Source organism: Pipra filicauda, unplaced genomic scaffold (genome assembly GCF_003945595.2).
Source record: "Pipra filicauda isolate LSUMZ 115617 unplaced genomic scaffold, ASM394559v2 scaffold624_size210082_pilon, whole genome shotgun sequence".
NCBI lineage: Eukaryota > Metazoa > Chordata > Aves > Passeriformes > Pipridae > Pipra > Pipra filicauda.
In genome coordinates, this window is record NW_024104781.1 from 48602 (window position 1) to 65863 (window position 17262).

The 17262-nt window shown below is 51.1% G+C and overlaps 1 protein-coding gene across 3 annotated transcripts in view; it reads left to right on the plus strand.

Moving 5' to 3' along the window:
• Window positions 1–1288: 1288 nt before the first annotated feature.
• SCMH1 (Scm polycomb group protein homolog 1) overlaps window positions 1289–17262 on the plus strand; it is a 70160-nt gene continuing 54186 nt past the window's right edge. For all 3 annotated transcript variants that reach the window (XM_027717937.2, XM_027717938.2, XM_039388215.1), the window contains exons 1-2: window positions 1289–1381; window positions 16724–16830. The gene's annotated coding sequence lies outside the window, so the exon portion shown is untranslated. The remainder of the gene's footprint in view (window positions 1382–16723; window positions 16831–17262) is intronic.

Genomic DNA, 17262 nt, shown 5'->3' on the forward strand with positions numbered 1-17262 from the left:
AAGGCCACCACTAACCCATGTCCCCAAGTGCCACATCTACACATCAGACTCCACCACTGCTCTGGGCAGCCTGTGCCAGGGATTGACAACCCTTTCCATGAAGAAATTTTTCACAATATCCAATCTAAACCTCCCCTGGCACAACTTGAGGCCACTTCCTCTTGTTCTATTGCTTGTTACCTGGGAGTTCCCAAGATAAGGGGTGACAGGGAATGGTTTTCAGGTACCAGTTGCAGGCTCTGGTTGCTCTACATCAAAGAGAAGTCTCTGGTCAGGAGATACCACCAAGGTCCGTGGGTGCTCATGGGGTCAGCTTGCACAGGGGTCTGTCTGGATGGTGCGTGAAGGTACTGAAGTACAACAGTGGCACAAGGGATCCTCTTAGCTGGGAGTCACAGGGGTCTTACTTTGCCTGGGGGGAATTTAGGGACACTAAATTCCAAATAGTCCCCAAATACATGTGTACACCTGTGGTTTCTCTAGCTGGGACGGTGCTGCCATGAGAGGCCCTGCCCAGTACCAGAGGAAAGGGAATATCTGGGGGTTGCCTATCCCCAGGACCTGGCTGTGCTGTGTGGGGCCTGGCTGTCTCCAGTGGGGCCCCAGACATGGATGGACATCACTCTGCAGTACCCAGGGGGTCTCAGATGGGCACAGAGGGTCCATCCCCAGACTGAGGGTCACAGTGGGGCTCTGCCCTATGCCCAGAGGGTCCTGGGCAGTCACTGGGGTACCATTCTAGGTGTGTAGATCATGGTGGGGATCTGCCCCGTGCCCCTGTGTCCTGGGTGGGTGTCCTGGGTGGGCACGGGGGGCCCATCCTGAGGCTGGGGCTCACGGAGGGTCTGTCCTGCACCAGCGGTGCTGGGATGGCACAGGGGAGTCTGTCCCCAGGCTGGGGCTCACAGTGGGGTCCAAAGGGTCCTGAGTTGGCACGGGGGGACTGTTCCCAGGCTGGAGATCACGGTGGGGGTCTGCCCCGCCCTAGAGGGGCCCTTGTGGGCACACGGGGGTCCCTTCCCCACAGGGAAGACACTGAGGGTCTGCCCCGTGCCCGGAGTGAGCACGGCGGTCTGTCCCCGAGGGAGGACAGTCCGGAGTCGGCAGCGACGGTCGGGGGGAATTTGTGAGGGCCGAGCCGAACCTGAGCCGGGCCGGGCCGAGCCGAGCCCGAGCCCAGCCCGGCCGCTCGGCCCCCCCATCCCCGCTGTCCCCGGAGCCGCTCCGGCGGCGGGGCCGGGCCGGGCTGTCCGGTCCCTCCTCCCGCTCCCCCCCGCTCCCTCCCCGCCTCCCTGCGCAGCGCGAACATGGCGGCGGCGGCGGCGGCGAGGGACTGAGGGACCGAGGGACTGAGCAGCGCCAGCGCTCGGCGGCCGCGCAGGTGAGGGGGCGGCTCGGCCCGGCCCGGCCCGGGAAGGCGCGACGGGGGCGGGCGAAGGTCGGGCCCTCAGCCGGCCCGGATGCCCTCCCGCCTGTCAGCGCGGCCCGGCCGCCTCCGCGCGGTGCCCGGGCCGGGGGCGGCTGTCACCGCCCGCACCTGCTGGGGACCGCCCGGCCCCGGCCCCCCCCGGCCCGAGGCAGCGCCCCGCGGGCCCCCCGGCCCCGCCGCTGCCCGGCCGGGCTGTGGCTCCCGGGGAAGCCGCTTCCAGGGCTTTGTTACTCTGCCGGGTGTCCCCGGGCAGGGCCTGGGGCAGCCGCGGTGCCGCCTCGCCCCGAGGCCTCGGAGCGGTGCCTGGCCCGGCCGGAGCCTCCCCCGGGCCCCGGCGCCGTTCAGTGTCGGCCGGACGCTCCCGGCAGGAAAGGGGAAGCGGGACGAGCTGCCGGGGTTTTGCGGGGGGTGGCCCCCGCCTGCGGGCTGTGCCCGGGGGGTTTGTGCCCTTCCTCCCCGTCGAGCCCTGCGGGCTCAGTGACACCGTCCTGTGACCCCGGGGGTGTGGGGATGGACCCCGGTGCTCCGAGCGGGACCCCCGCGGGATCCTGCAGCTGGAGGTGTCGGGGTGACCCCCGGGACCTGCCGGAGAAACCCCATAACCACCATCCCTGGGGAAAATCTGCGCCTCCTTCGCAGCCCCCCCGAGCCGGGTGCCGGGGTAGAGCTGGGAGTGAGACAACATTCGAGCGTTTCGTGCACAGTTGAGATGTTTAAAAATAACCCCCGTGTCGGCTGGCTCCTGCCGCGCAGGTTTAATCCGCAGGCTCTTTGAAGCTCCCGTGTGAAACTGTGGCAGCAGTTTGGATGACTGAAGGCAGAGCTGGCAAATCCAAACAGGCGGCCCCAGTTTGGGATGCACTGAGCAGCTTGGCTCCCTCGGGCCTTGGGTGGTTTGGGTTCAGCGGCTGAATGTGAAACTAATTATTTCCATGGGGAAAGTCAGGGTATGGAGACCCAGGTCCGGGGTCCCGGCTTTGGTTTTTTGGCTGAGTTTCTGTTTACTGTTTTTGTTTATAGTAAACAGCGTGCACTGAGTGGCTGGGAACAGCCATGTGGTCGCTGCTCTTCGCAGCCAGTAATATTGGGGGAAGATGTTCTCCCACCTCGGTTCAGCGCCTGAGCAACGGCGTGGGCTGGGCTGGGCCTCCTCCTCCTCTTGCCTTCCTCTCCTTACCCTCACACTTCTGCTGGCCAGGCTGTGCTGTCCCCATGCACTTGCTAGGAATATTTGGGGTATGGGATGGTGCTTCATCCCAGGCACTGTCTTGTGCTTGGTGTTAATATGGGGAATAAAACTGGGCTCGTGGGGGGCTCAGCTTGGGTCAAGCTGCCGTGGGCTGCAGCCCTGCAGGGCCTCCATGTGCCAGCGGGTAGTTCAGGATCTGCCCAGTAGATGGTATGAAAATGCAGATGGAAATCAGGGAGTCCCGTACAAAAGGGCAGAAGGGAAATGCAGGTATTTCTGTGCTATTTAAAGGATTTATTTAGTTAAGGGTTCGAGCCTGTTTTGTTTGAGAGAGATATGCTGCACCTTGGTCCTCCTGGTTTGGTATTTGCATCTCAGCAAGTGACAGTTCTGCACCTTGATAATCTGCTTTTCAGTCAAATATTTGGTATGAAATAAATCAGGTGATTAACTAATTAAAAGAAAGCAAATGCAGACTTTAGAACAGGAGGCCCAGTGGCACCCCCTGCAAGTGCTGAGCCTGTGCCCCTGCTTTTCCTGTGCCTAAAATTTTTATAAAGTTTAGCTCTTGGCGCACTTCTCTAGAAACTTAATGAATTTTGCAGGACAATTAGGTGTCTTCAAGTGAAAGATGCTGTTGGGGTATGAAATGATGATGTTATTCATCAAGTAGCTGTGCTTCAGTCTAGGGTGAGAGTGCTCCGAGAGCTGTGTCCCTGCCCTATGTCTAATTTAAAGCTTTCTCTGAAACTTTGTTTCATGGCCTCAGACACAGAGGACCTGCAGAGATGTCCTCATTTTTCCCAGCACTGACTAAGGTCAGGTACACAAGTCTAAACCCTTCTCAAGTAATGGTTCTTCTTCTAAGGCTCTTCCTGCTGGCAATTCCACATCCTGTGCAGGTGATGTATGCCAACACTTGGGCCTCCTCACCATTAGAGAGGGGTTTTGGGGTGTTTAATCTAAATCTTTGTCACTTTAAACCTCTTCCTTCTCTGAGCTCCAGAGCACGTGGAGAGCACTCTACATCCCTCCATCCCTCCACTCCCTACATCTCTGCAGTTCAATTTGAAGCATTTGAAGACTTTGTCTTCTCTTCCTGAGCTGACCAAGCTCTGTTTCTCTGCTCTTTTCACATGGGCTTGTCTGCCCAGCTGATCTCTGCCCCTCGCTGGGCTCTGCTTCCATCCACACTTTGCCTAAAGCGCCGTGGTCAGTCGGGGCAGGACTGTGTCAGTGGGGCTTCTGCAGAGCAGTTGTAATAATGGGCCCAAATGACCCCATTTTGGGTATGTCTGAGTACTGTTGTGTGAAAAGAAATGCAGATCACATGTTTGCAGATTTGCAGATTGAACTGTGTGTTTGACAGAGGACTTTGCATGCTCCTGAGCTCCTGTCTGCTCCTGGAGCAGCGTGCTGGTGACCAGGGCTCTGAGCTGGGCTGAGTTAGTTGGGGTTCTTGAATAGTAATGTTTGCATGTAGCCCCCAGTCGTTTTTCCTTTTCTTTTTCTTGCCTACAACTGAAAGTCAGTTTGCGGTGACACAAACAGATTTGGAGTCGTTTATGCCTCCATTTATGTTTGAAAAGTTTCCTAACAAGGAGGGGTCCCTGAGAAATGAGGCAAGATGCACTGAGGGCAGAGCAGCAGCTCTGGCTGCCAGTTTGTCTTGCAAGGTGGTTAAGCTTCTGCATATATGTAATTCAGAGACATGCCAAGGTAAAAATGATCCCCACAATTAAACTCTCAGTGTAGCAGAACTGTAACTCTGACCCCTCCCTCACCCAGCTCTACAGCCTGGTGTAGCACCTGCACTCCAAGCTGCAACATGAACATTTCATCTCACTTTATTTGCAGGATAACGGGACCTAATCCTAAAGGAATGGGTTTTTTGGTTTATTTGTGAAGAACTCTTCTTACTCAGCTTCAATACCTAACAGTGGAGGTTGTTATAAAACACTTGCTCAGTGTTTAAGCTGACAGTACAGGTCTGAGAGTAGCAGAAAGCACAAGAAAACTTCCTTCTGTATCACCAGGTCTCACGGGCTTGGAGCAAACAGGCCTAGTGACCTGGACTGGTGGTGTCAGACCAGTATCTGGTAGGAGCACCTGAGCACTGGAGATCAGCACCTCGTCCTTTTTGTGAAGCTGTGCTCTGTCCTGTGTGTCCATGTCCCTTAGCATTTCAGAGGTAGTTTCAATTGTGAGCAGGAGAGTTGGTGCTGAAAACTTTAATTCCTAGAGATCTCTATCTACATTAAATTCCCTTAAAAACCCAGAATAATACTTAGCTCTTTTACTGAGATTTCTGACACACCACTTCTGGCAGATTTAGATGCTGTGATACACGGTTTGCAGTCTGCAGGGTTCACTCAGACACCTACCAAATGTCTCTGCCTCTGCAGCAGGGGTTTAAGCAGAGTTTGTGTCTATGCTGCTCTCACTGGGCAGAGTCTCACGCTTTTATGCAGACTCATCCTGAGCAAAAAAATCAAGAATTTGGCTGAGAACTGAAGGAAAAGATGAACGTCCGTTTTGCTGCCTTGGCTGTTTGCGTGGCAGCCGTGTCCAACAGGCCAGATGGACGGGTGATGTCTGAGCTGCGGCAGAGGAGCCGAAAGCACTTGGCTTCCTGAGGGCTGGGAAGTCACCCTGCAGCTCCAGGGTCTGGTTAGTGTCATCACTGGAGGTAAGGAACTAAGAGCAGAGCAGAATCGATGTGGCCATTACCAACACGAGGCAGCTGGCATGGCAGTTCAGGGCAGGACTGGTTTTTCCCTGGGACAAGCTTGTGCTTCTGAAATACATCCTTCCCCTCTCCATTTCTTGGTCAGAAGTTTTTTTGTACATGTTGTAAATGGAATGGTGTTAGCACAGTCAGCAGCAGAACTCCTGGAGGTGCCTCCTGCCAGCTGATGCGCCCTGAGTTACCCAGCTTCAGTGAGCTCTGAGTTACCCAGCTTCAGTGAGCTCTGAGTTACCCAGCTTCAGTGAGCTCTGAGTTACCCAGCTTCAGTGAGCTCTGAGTTACCCAGCTTCAGTGAGCTCTGAGTTACCCAGCTTCAGTGAGCTCTGAGTTACCCAGCTTCAGTGAGCTTGTTACCCAGAGTGACAGTGTGAACAGTCCAGAAACCTCCCCGTGGCTCGGGTTTGTTTTCAGCAGCGGAAACTGTAGAAAGAGATGCCAGTGGAAATTTGTGAAGCTCAATCTTTGCCCATTGAGTTTCATGCTATTCCTCCCCTCTCCTGGCCCTTCCAGGGTTTCACTGGACACTGTGCCAGGTCCTTTCTCCTGGGTGTTGTGACAAGGGAACAAGTTCGGTTCATCCCTTGCTGGAGTGACACATGCTGCAGTTTGCTTGGGGGTGAGGGGAATAGGTGCACCTTCTGATCTCCCCAGAATGCTGTTGATGCGTGACTCCAGGGAAGTGTCCTGCTGGGAAAAGTGGGATTTGTGCCTGGGGGGACCTGGAGGATGCTTCTGTGGAGTTCAGTGTTGGCAGAGGCTGCACGGGGCGAAGTCCGGCGTTTCTCCACCAAGTGAGCCACGGTCCCTTTGGCTGCTGCTTGTAGTCACCCCACTGTCACCCACCTGGACAAGGCAGTGCTGGAACACCTCCCCGTGCCATGGCCACACCTTATCCCTGCTCCTGGGCCTCTCTCCCTTCCCGTTTGGAGCAGCCTCTGCCTTCTCCCCCACGCCGAGCCCTGTCCCCCCGCGCTGGCAGTGCTGGGAGCGTGGGGCTGTGTGAGCAGCGAGTGGGGGGACAGCTGGTGTTCCCCCTGCTCCTCCCGGCTGTGGGAGCCTCCCTGCCTGCCCTGGCTGTCTCCCTGCCTTTGCCTTTCCTGCCCAGGTGGCACCCATAAGGGAGAAGAAACTTCTGCTCTCTCCACATTAGTTAAGCGAAGGGACGAAGAGCAGGCAGAAGAGCTGATGGAGTCAGGACCGAAGAGGAAGTTGTACCAATTCCACTTTCTAAAAATAAGTCCAGTGACTGTTCCCGCAGCCCAGAGACTGCTGCTCCCTGCATGCTGGCTGTGGTTGCTTTGGTTTTTTTTTTTCTTGTTCCAGCAAATCTTAAAAAAGATGCTGCAGTCCATCAAAATAGTGCAGTGGCTGTGTGATCAGAGAGGTGCTTATGGAGAAAGTCTTGTGGTTTCAGTGTTTCTAGAAGTGACCTTGAAGGATCACCTACATGTAGTGTTTCCTAGAAGCTTGTCTAAACTCTTCTTAAAGATTTTCAATGATGGTGATTCTGACTTTTCCTCAGCAATCCATTCCAGTGCCTGACTATTCTGAGATTAAGAAGCTTTGCTTGATTTCAGGCCGGTATTGCTGCACTTTAACCCCATCATTTCAACATTTCACCTTCTCTTTGGCAGGCTAACAAAGAGAAGAAAAATTCTGTAAATGTAAAAGCAATCATTGTGCAGGGTTTGATCTTCCTCTCTGCCTTTCCCTTCTGTGCTCAGAGAGCATCTGCTGGCTCTCGGGCACTGCTGTGGATTTAATGACACATGTGTGGCAGCTGGGCAGCCCTAGTCCCAGATCCGTGTGTTGTGTTGGCCATGACTAACAGTCCTGGATCTGTGCTCATGTCACGGAAAATGCGGTGCATGAGGTGACATGGGTTTTATTAAAATTGTATATCACAAATTCCCCAGTTGTCTTATACTTCTGTAGCAAAATGCATGTCTTGAACATTTAAAGAGTTTTAGTTAGTGATACATTTTATGAAGATGTCATTAAAAGTCATTAGTCATTAACAGTCATTAAAAACCATTAGTTCAAAATGTTGTTACCCAGAGAAGCTGTGGCTGCCCCATCCCTAGAAGTGTCCAAGGCCAGGTTGGAGAGGGCTTGGAGCAACCTGGGCTAGTGGAAGGTGTCCCTGCCCATGGCAGGGCTGCAATGGAATGAGCTTTAAGGTCCCTTCCATCCCAGGCCGTTCAGTGATTCTGTGTGTGCACACACCAGCTCTCCAGACCTGTGGCACTGGTGAGAGGTACCTGGCAGTGTCAAACTCCCTGCTTTTCTCTGGCTGCAGGCCCAGGGTGAGGCAGCCCTGAACCAGGAGCTGGGATGCTGCATTTGGGCTGGCATGAGTCCAACTCAAATTTTCTGGTATCTGGGGAGCTTGTGCCCGCCTTCAAAAAGGCCATGGAGACATCCTCCTCATCAAGTGGTGTCCTAAGTTATTAGTCACACTCTTCAAGGAAATAACTCTTGAGGCAGTATGGCATCAGTGAAAAGTATTTTCAGGTGGGATCTCTGTTAGAGTGTCAGCTTTGGGTGGAGAACTGAGACTTGCTGATGTAGTGAAGGGCCACCAGCCATGAAATGTTGTGATTGTTGTTAGTTTACATCTGTGTTGGAAGTGGTTCCTAGTTCAGTAACTGGATAATACATGGTTCCCATGTTGTTCCCTAGGTTATGGAAATTTAAATCTTTCGAGTTTTGGTGCTTAGCACGTCCTTGTGTGCAATAAAATGTTGATATTTTTCTGTAGCAGAGTCCCTGCTGTGCCTGATGTTATGTCCAGTTGACACCATCCAGAGGATATTATCACTGACTGGCAGCAGGTATCAGCTCTATCCAGCGAGGCCACCACCTTGGTGCTTACCTGGAGCCCTTGACTCCTACCTCGAGGGCAATAACCCCTGGCAGCTGGCCCATCTCCTGGCTGCTCCCGTGCCTCCAGAGGGGAAGTGCACATTGTCATTTCCACAGCCCCAGCCTGGAGGGGTTTGGGTGGCTGTATCCACATGTCCCCAGCATGGCAGGAGGTAGTGGCTCCCTTGGCAGTGAATTGCTGTGCCTGGAGAGAGCAGGAGGAACTGCTTCCACTTGGGCATTGTCCAAGCCCTGCACTGTAGATCTGGGCTGTTGTTCCAGCATTACAGTGAGGCTAAGGGATGGCTTTGGAATCTTGGCTCCTTGTCCATCACCCGGAGCTTTGATCTCATCTTGTCCAGTGCTGGCAGAGTCTCCAGTTGTGTGTGTGGCAGTGTCTGTTCAGTGTTATCCTCTGCCTGCCCAGAGGACTCGGAGTGTTCCATGACTGCTCAGTTATTTCATATCGTTGTCAGCTGGAAAATCTGTAAATGCCCTGTGATATTTTATGGCTTTATAAGCTGTACAAAATGTCCAGCAGGTACTTGAATGTCGAGCAGATACAGTCTGTAAGAGGGCCTTGTTTTCATTAGCTCGTTGGCAGACACTGAACATACTTGCAGAGCTGCAGGATGGACTCTTGGTTGCTTGTGGTCATGGTTTGTTGTTTTTTTTTATTGGCATCTACTGTGTGTTGTACAGAAAACAGTGAAGGGCCTCAAAGTATACTTTTTAGTTGTCCAAACTCTTGGCCCTTCAGGAATGTAAAGCAGCCTAACAACTTTTTCTTTCCATAATTAACAGCCATCTGTTCAGGGTTTCCTGCAGGAACTGGCTAGTGATTTTTCCTCTCTGGGAGTAATTCTCCTGAGATAATATTTCTGTGTACTGCTAGATTGTTCTTTCTTTTCTTATTAAAATTGACTGAAATTTTGATGGGCACTTGTTAGAATTTCTCTTTATCAAGACTTTACGCCCTGTAAAGGATCTTTCACCTATTTCAGTAGATACACAGTTTTGGCTCCTGGGATTTTAGCTCCTTAAGTCATAGATGAGACCAGAGTTATACACAGGATAAAAATAGCAAGCAGTAATTAATACCCATCCTCAGTGAGCCTGGTTTCTCTTGACATGTTGCACTGCTGCAATTTCCTTTCCTTTTCCTAAGAAACAGACAAATTAATATCTCTCTACATGAGTGAGAAAATAAAACAAAGATGCTTGTTTCCTGCCCTGACACACCATTCCCTTGGGGTACAGTGAGTTTCTGGGAGCTGTTCTCCCGGGCAGCCCTTTGCCTTGGCAGGCTGCTGCTGGGCCAGAGAGGGCCAGGCACCAGGAGGAATGGCACAGCCTCTCCCTTCACCCTCCCTGACGTCCCTCTTTCCCCCTGTGAGGGCTGGATTATCTCTGTCTCGGTGCTCCAAGTAGCAGAGACCGACTCCTCTTCAGCTCTAGCAGAGGTAAATAAAGGTTTTGTGGCTCTGCTCCATACCCTGAGGGTTTGGATATTTTATCTTTCTCATTTCTTTAGCAGATGGGGCAGATCAGTAGGAACTGTTTCTCATCTGTCCTCCGTTTGCACAAGAAGAATCAGTTACTGGGAGTGCTGGAGGGGAGAGCTTGACTGTGAGTCTGGCTCTGCTGCTTGGCAGGGAGACCCTGTGTTTTGTCACTCTAAGGATAGATTTATATATATATATATATATATATATACTAAAGGGATCATTTTACCTTGCCTTCTCTGAGAGAGCAGGTTCAGGAGGGCAGAGAGAGTTGTATTTGGAAGGTTTGGGAAGGTTGGCTGTGTGGCTGTTCAGTCAGGGATGGTGGTTTGTATATGGATCTGTGAAGAATTCAGCCTTGAGTGTGACTGAAGTCGTGGGACCCCCACCCCTTGTCAGTAGGGACATGCTTGTGTTGGTGCTGGACCCCAGGAAGTTAAGAAATACTTAACTCCAGGGAAGGTTGTTCCTTTGTGCTGGATGAGGGAAGAGAGCACCTTGCACACTCCAGTAACACGCTCAGTGATTGCTTTGATGCCATCAGAGGCTTCAGGATGACAGTTTTCATCCAGTGTATTTTCCCAAGGGACGTTGCTAAGCATTCCATTTAATTGTTAGGATTGGTTATAGAAGGAAAGCAGAAGGAAAATGTAATTGTAGGTGTATGTAATGATCATCATCCCCCACATCTCAATATTTAGCTCATTAGAGAGTGGTGATTTCGCCTCTCACCTTTTCCTCAGGGCTGGTTTGCTCTCCTCTGCTCCTGGAGCTCTCATCTCCCTTCCTGCCGTTTCAGTGGAAACCTTTGCCCCCATGTGTCTGTCCCTGAGGATCATCCTCCTCCCCTGTGCTTGTGAGGTACAGGGTATTGTAAGGGACTGGGTCATCTCCTTCCCGTCTCTTTCCAAGGTTTTCCTCATTTACATTTCTGTTTTGTCCCCTAATTACCATCCCTTTGGTTTTTTATTCCCCCTCAAGCTGCCTTTCCTTGCTTATGGTCTCCTGAGGATGTTCTGCTGAAACTGTGTCAAACTGACATTACTAGAAATAGTTAATGCAAAATCTTCTTTGAGGAGTTCTCACAGCCTGCTTGCAGCATCGATGTTCACTCTGTCGTGACATTTCCAATAGAGACACGACTGGAAGTCAGAGCCCTTTCTGGATTGCCTCCTGTTTCCCCTTACTAGGGAATACATTGTCCTGGCATTTAGTTGTATTTATTTCATTAGTTAATATTACAAACCATGTATATATTTATCCACCTGATCCTCCCCTCCCATATCTTTCATCCCATAAAGAGCTTATTTTTTAATAAGATACAGTCCAGTAGAGAATTAAGTATAAGGTTAATTAAACTTTTTTTTATAGAGATATATATACTGGATGTTGACCTGTGCAGCATTTCCACACTGGAGCCCATTCTGGGGCCACATCCATCACATGTGTAACTGCTGTCTGGGAAAGCAGCCATGGTTGTCTGTGGGAGGGGGGCTCTACTGGCCTGTCTGGTGATGATATGGAAACCATGCACTGGTTTTTAATGTACTCCTGTTTAAATTCTTATTTAAAGACTGAAACATCCTATTGTGTGCTTTTGTGTGGGGTGACTTTGTAACTGCCACAGGCAGAATCCCATTTCAAGGTCCCCTGTAAGCCATCTGCTTTCAGTAATAGCTCTTGGCTTTGGCTTGGGGCTCAGTGCACACTGAAACAGCCCCATTGCTGCAAAACTTCCTTTACTGCCTGCAGCAGTTTGGCCTCCCCGCTGTGCCCCCTGGGCTGGGTGTCCCCTTGGGGGGGTCTGCATCACACCCTGCCCTCGGTGGGCACCCTCCAGCTTGTCCCTGGGCAGTGGGGGAGGCATGACCCAGCCCAGAGGTGTGTGGGGTGCACCATATTCCACACCTCTCCATGGTCCTGGGATTGCCATGAAAGGAAACCCAGGTATGTGCAGAACTGGCCTGTGGCCTGGCCCCTGGTCATCAGGGGATGGTCAGAACAGGCTGGAATCAGGCTACAGTGGCCCGTGCATGATAATCTCCTCTGCTTCCAGGTGTCCTCAGTGGATGTTGGGTGCACTGCCATGCCACTCTGTAACCCAGGCCATTGCTCTTCTAAAAGCAGGAGACTTGAACTTTTAGCTGTGTGAGTTGTGCTGACACCAAATAGCTGAGACACAGATGGTTCAGTGGCAGAAACAGCAGCCTAAGGCACACAGACTGACTTGCTTGCTTTGGCATGTTCTTGCCATATGGCACTGAAGTCCTGTTCTATATGGAACAGGAGCCTCAGCTGCCCAAAAAGCCAGTCCTCCCTGTTGGGTGCTGTTGCAGTGCACCTGGGAGAGCTCCACTGAGGTACAGTGGTGGTGCAGGTCAGAAATGTCTCTGCTTAACACCCAGAAACAGAGACCTGCCGCTTTTCCCTAAGCTTGTGCAGAGCAGTTTTGGACAGCCATGGTGCTGGTGGCCTCGTTTACGTGGGGATGTGGGACACAGGCATTGCTCACCCAGGGGAACAACAGCGACACAGAACCTCAGAGTGACTTCAGCAGCAGGACCAGCCATGAAGGGGTCGCTGAAATGATTGTGGAGCACAGTGAAGCTGCCTTAACCTCAGCTGTGGTCACAGGGGATTTGTATGATTAGCTTAAGTCTGTGTTCATGGTGGGCCATTCCCTGTCCCTGACAATGGGAGGCAGCCCAGGCCTTAGCTCCAAGCCTTGAACATGGCTCTGCCAGGGGAGGAGCAGCACAGGATCCTCTGAGTGCTGTATATCCCTGCCCATGGCAGGGGGATTGGAACACGAGGATCTTTGAGGTCTCTTCTGACCCAAACCATTCCAAGATTCCATGTTGTCCTGAATGGGAAGGCTTTAGGTTTTGCACTGTTTTCTTTCTGTTTGAGGGAGGGGAATGGGTTTGGGTTCTAAGAAACAAACCAACACTAGTCTTAGAACAAAAGCAGTTCTGATTTTTCCCTAGTGTGTGGATTTCTTACAGCAGTCAAGCCCCATCTTTCCAAGGGGGATTTGAGGGGCTGGAGGGCCCACTCCCCCTCTCTACAGAAATGGCAGCCGTGGAGCAGGATGACTGTAACTCCCAGCTCGTCAGTAAACATGTACTGAGAAGATTCATCCTGTTAAGGGGCTTCCTTTAGCAGACTCGAGCCAGATTATCTCACCTGGCTTTTCTTCTAAGCCCTTTCCTCTCTCAGTTCTCTCAGCCTGGGTATCCTGTTCCTGGAGTGGGCCAAACTTGTCTTTATTGCAGCCTCTTGAGTCTTCATGGAGAGCCAGGTCTGCTCACAGTGATACACATCAGGATATTTCTGGTTTGAGCCAAGGCCCATGCTGAGGGTTTTTTTGATAGGGAAGGAAACCTTTACTGGAATCCTGCAAGGTTTTATTTCATTTCCTCTGCAGTCATGAGCAGTGGTAACTGCTGTAGGTTCCCTCATGGTGATGATTCCTCCCACTGGTCCCTGGTTTTCACACTCATGCTGAAGGCGATCCCTTGAGCTCAACTCAGCAGTGTCTGATGGTCCAGCTGCCACTTTCTAGGAGGTTGACCCATCTCCTCTCCCTTCCACCCTGAAGGTGTTCAAAAGGAAGTAATAAAGTTAATATTTTCATTGTACAGACATGATCTATCCAAGTTCTTCACGTGTTTTTGTCTGTTAAAATATGTGCTCCCCTGAGACTTGGCTCAGGGGCTGAGGAAGTGTGTTACTTGTGATCACATCTTCGAGACACCTCAGTGTGTTAACACAAGAATGTGTTTGTGAGGAGCTTGTCGTGAAGTCTGGAGTTTATCAGTCCAGTTCTTACATGGTAGAAAGATAAAATTAGTTCCAGAGAAAGAGAGATGTTGGAAATGACACAAAATCCTTCTGGTAGAAAGAGGAGTAATGGTTTGCAGCCATCAGGTATTTCAGCTCCCACGAGGGGATCAGTACTCCAGATGGAAATACCAGCATTCATTGTACAGTACACCTCCCCCTGATCAGGGGAGGTGCTTCCAGAGGTGCTGTAGCTTCATCAGCCTTTGTTTGGAGCTGCCAAAAATGTGGCTTTGCACAGACAAGGAGAATTAAAACTCCACTCTTGTCCAGGAGGATGATAACAGGGAGATGGAAGGAAATTAACTCATTGGTCAAGAAAACTTCTGACTCCCCTCCTCAAACTCTGCAGCTGCTCCACTCCTGAGAGTTTCCTTCAGGTCCCACATAAGCATTTGTTTGGCATTCAGGTTTAGGACTCCTTGCCTGCATGTCTGGCTCCGAGCAGCCTGGTGCTCAGTCCTGGCAGTTGCCTGCTGGTCTTTGGCTTCTGCCCAGGAGAGAGGTCAGTCAGCTCATCAGAGCATCGAGAGGAAAACCTGGGGTTTGTGGGTTTAGACCAGCAAAAGTTCTGGTGTCCACAGGTTAGGCAGAAATCTGAGTCAAGTGTGCTGTGAAAACCAAAAGTGATCAGAGGTGTCAGATCGTGCACTGACAGTCCTCTCATTTCTCAGGTAGGCTGAAAGTGCCTTTCTTTCTCCACCACAGAGATTAAAAATGGCAAAAGATGTTAAATGAGGAGGCTGAGGTTGGAAAAGGTTCTTCCCCCAGAGGCTGGTTGGGCACTGCCCAGGCTCCCCAGGGCAGTGGGCACAACCCCAAGGCTGCCAGAGCTCCAGGAAGGTTTGGACAACACTCCCAGGGCCAGGGTGGGATTGTTGGGGATGGTCCTGTGCAGGGCCAGGGGTTGGATGGATGATCCTTTTGGGTCCCTTCCAATTCTATGACTGAATGATCTGCTTATCATGTGTCTGTGCTGGTTTTCTCATGGAGCTGAGATGCCACTGGATGCTCCCATGTAACCCATGGTGCACAGATGGGCTTCCAGAACGGAGCTGAAACAGGACCTGGCACAGCCAGAGCCTCCAGCTGGGAGGTTGGAATGGCAGCAGCACCGTCACCCACGATGGGCAGGAGCTTACAGTGCTGCCCTGGCATTTCCTGAGGGAATCATAAAGGACAGCTCTTTCTTGCTGGAAACACTAATTGTGTTTGATGGAAAGATGACTGTGGGGAAACCTCAGCTGAAGCAGAGGTTACATGGAAGGGATTTTTACTGGCTGCAGTGGTCATGGTGCTCCAGACCTGTGCTTTCGTGGGGAAAAAAATCAATGACTCCAGGCGCTTTGCATCCTGAGAAACCATCAGGATTCTCTCGTGGCTGTCCCATGGGATTTCCAAGAAGCGTCATTCTCACAGTCCTCTGGCAATATGCACAGTTCCCTTTTTCCCCCCCATCTTAATCTGTGGGGTATGCATCTGACCTCATAAAACCATTTTTCAGCTTCACTGTTGGTAGTTTTCTCCCTCTCCTCTCTGGAAGCCTCTGGCCTGCTGGCAGCAGCATTGTCCAGCGAGGTTTGAAGCTTGGCACACTGTCAACAAACCTTCAGCTCCCCTTTCAATCAAACATGGTAATGCTGAGATCCAACTTGGATTCCATCCCAAGGTTCACCATAATCATCCCTGTATAATAGGAAGTCCAAACAACCCCAGGAAATAATTCAGATGTGACTGGTGCCTTGAGTGGAATAAAGAAGTGCCTAGAAGAGACATTAAGAGCCTCAGCTTTAACTCTTTTCATAATTATGCGCTCCGAAGGAGCGGAGGCTTTGGAGATAAAGGGATTACATGCATCTCGTGAGGTCTGCAGAGACGGGACAGTGTCTTCTACCCACATTTTCTCATTTTTGTTTTACTGCCATTGCAGTTGCCACATTTGGGGGAAGAATGTTGCGGAGCAGGCTCCTCTCTAACCCTGCAGGTCCCTTCCAATCTGGCACAGGTAAATTGAATCTGTCTCCCCTTAGGGATGAGCTTTTGGAAGAGCCTGTTGGTAAGAGCAGTGGGGGTGAGAGTTTAATTGGATTAAGATGCATTTCAGCAGTGCTTGTGCTGTGGGCTGTGCTCTGTGGCTGCCAGAGGGAGCCACGCTCAGAGCTGGGCATGCCCTGGGATACTCTTCCAGCCCTGGCTGCCTTTCTGCTGCCCAAGGAAAGAGGCCATGCCTCAGAGGTGTGGAACTCGGTGTAACCCAGCACAGGGGTCACCAGGGTGTGAACAAACCATGTCTCGAGCTGGTGTCCTGCCTCCTGCTGTGAGCCGGTACCCACAGCCAGGCAAGGGCTTGGCTTTTCCTCACCAAACCCAGCAGCCGAGGCAGGGATGTGATGGGCAGGGATGTGATGGGCAGGGAGGTGATGGGCAGGGTCCAGCTGAGGCAGGGATGTGGTGGGCAGGGTCCAGCTGTGCACCCCACCTTCACTCAGCTCTTGCTTGGGGTCTGGGTGCCTTTGGCCTGTGCATCTTATACTTTGATACCATTATAAGTGCTCATTTGCTTTTTGATGTCTTTGTCATTTTTAAGGTTATTTAAAGGTTTGCTTCTCTTGACAACTTCCTCCGTGACAAAGTTGCACATCTGTTAGTTTCCAATAAACATTTCCTTCTCCCTGGTATATACTTGGGAGTTTTTAGTTTTGTAGGTTTGCTCTGCTGCCCTGGGAAGGGATAATTTGGAGTCCCCAGTTCACTCCCTTCATGCTACTCATTATTTTATGTGCCTCTCATGTGATCTCTCTCCTTTTCATTACTAATCAGGTCTAGTCTTTTCAATCCTCCTTTGTGTGATAGTTTCATTTTACAAAAGCTGAACTAGTTTCTATCAGCTCAGTTGATGTGATCTTACTCATATCAAAGGTGTTTAAGAGCCGCAGTCCCGTGTACTCACTGCAAGCTGAACTTAAATTGTGTCAAGTTCTGCGCTGCTTTGCGATGGCAAGTGGGAATGTTCGTTACAGCTGTCTTTAAATTTAAATTTGGATGTTTTAAATGAATTAAATATGAACATGAATAATGCAGCTAGTAACGTAGCCTTTCTGCAATTAAATGCAAACTTTTTCATTTTGTCTCTCTGCTTTCAGGTTTTGCTATGCCGCAGTGTTTGTACTGACTCTGCTGTCTTGGAGGAGTGATGGGGAACTAGAGCCCATGACAGTTCAGTGGAGCCCTGGGCACTTTTGATATCTCGGTGAGTGAAAGTTGTTTGAAACTGTGGGAAAGGCACTTTATCTGCTACTAAAGGCAGCAAATCAGTTGGCCTTTTTCCATTTTTAAGGTAGCATCCTGCCGAAATGAATTTGCACATTGATCTGTCCTTTCAGGCTATAAATTCTGGAAACCAACACTAACACTGTGGTCCGTGCTTGGGAGATTATCTTGATCTCCACAAGCAGGAGAAACACAGCTTTTGAAAACAAGGGGAGTTTTAACTCCGGTGTGCAGTTCTGTATAATTGTCAGGTTCTGGAGATGGAGCGTTGCAGTGTGTGCTGGGCTGTGGGAATCTCAGAGGCTTCGTTTCATGCAGCAGTAAGATTGTGTCCTTTGTGCCATGGGCCGAGCCAATGGGTGCCCAGCAGCGGCATGTTTGTGTCTGAGGTCATTCCAGATCTGTCTCTGTG